This window comes from Sesamum indicum, linkage group LG5 (genome assembly GCF_000512975.1).
Source record: "Sesamum indicum cultivar Zhongzhi No. 13 linkage group LG5, S_indicum_v1.0, whole genome shotgun sequence".
NCBI classification, from domain to species: Eukaryota; Viridiplantae; Streptophyta; class Magnoliopsida; order Lamiales; family Pedaliaceae; genus Sesamum; species Sesamum indicum.
This window is the reverse complement of record NC_026149.1, coordinates 7,977,875-7,979,361: the sequence shown is the minus strand read 5'-3', so window position 1 is coordinate 7,979,361 and position 1,487 is coordinate 7,977,875.

The following is a 1,487-nucleotide window of genomic DNA, read 5'->3' as shown; positions in this document are numbered from 1 at the left end:
TTTCCCTTGTTCCTCTTCCTCTTCTTACTTATACTTGTTCACCTTTGGTAACCTCAGGTTCGACCTGTGCTTTAGAGGACTGTGCAACATGTGCATCAATAGGGGAATGAGCAGGTTGAGTGAGGCAATAGTGCCAGATTGATCGCGAGATAGAGTACTTTCTTGAGGGGCAAGGGTACCAGCATGGGCCAATTCTTGCAATGTGCTCGGGGAAAGGGTCCCCTTCTTTGCCCTCACTTTGTTAGTGATCCTAGCATTCATGAAAACAGAGTCTACAATAAATAATAGTTATAAAGATGTATAACAATTGAGATAGAAAGTAAGAAAGACAGAAGAAAAGAACGAAAATAAAGTCACCTAGAGAGCCCCTAACAAGGAGGGGGTGCTGGTAGGGGTGGCAGGTGAGTCAAGCCGACTCGCGAGCTCGAGCTCGAGCTGCGTTTTTGTTGTGCTCGCGAGCTGGTGAATATATATATATATATATATATTTTAAATTTTTTATATTTTTATTTTTGAATTTTTTATATATTTAATTTTATATTTAATATTTGATCAGTTTTATAATTTAAATTAACCATATATTATAATTATTAATCAATATCATACATTTTATCTTGAATAATAAATTATGGTACTTTTATTTATACATTTGATCTTTATATAAAAATAAATTTAATCAACAACTTAGTAAATTATAATTTTTTTTATAATTAAAATTATTATAATATCTTTATGTTAAAATTCGTGTGTCTTTTATCGCCTTCATATTCCACCTGTTATCCATCTTAACCCGATCCATTTCCTAACAAAGTTTATGGTGTTTTTATCAACAATATTGCTATGAGACATACGCCAAGTTAACCACGAGTGTGACGAGTTTAGTGACTTGAGCTTTCCTTGCAAATTAAATAATTTATTATTACAATTAATAGATAACAAAAATTGCAACATCACCTGTGAGTGCAATGGATCTGCGACGGATTTGTGATGTCTGTGTTTCTTTAATTTAATTGAAAAAATAAGTATTTAAATATAAATTTTAATAATTAAGAGATTTAATGTAAGAGAAAAATTACATTAGAGATTAAATATTATAAGATTTGTAATTTACAGAAAGGAAAACGAGATCCTGATCTTGTCAATTGCCTCATGTTCTCTATACGAGGCTTGGTTGCCTTGACAACTGGATTCATTGGTACTAAAAGAAAATTAAATATTCGCCGGAATATAAATAATTATGATTTAAAAATTATGATAAATCAATACTATTAATTATGGTTAAATAAAATTAAAATAAAAACTTAAACTTTTATTATGAATAATCAATATTCGCCATGATTTTTAGTCATAGCCAAGACGTTTCCCATGGTTTTAGCCAAAGCTAACGTCTTGGGCACACTCGCAGAAACAACGGCTAATGGCCGTTGCGAAATCATAATTAATTTGTATTCATTACAATTTCTTTCTTTTTCTATAAAAATTAATAG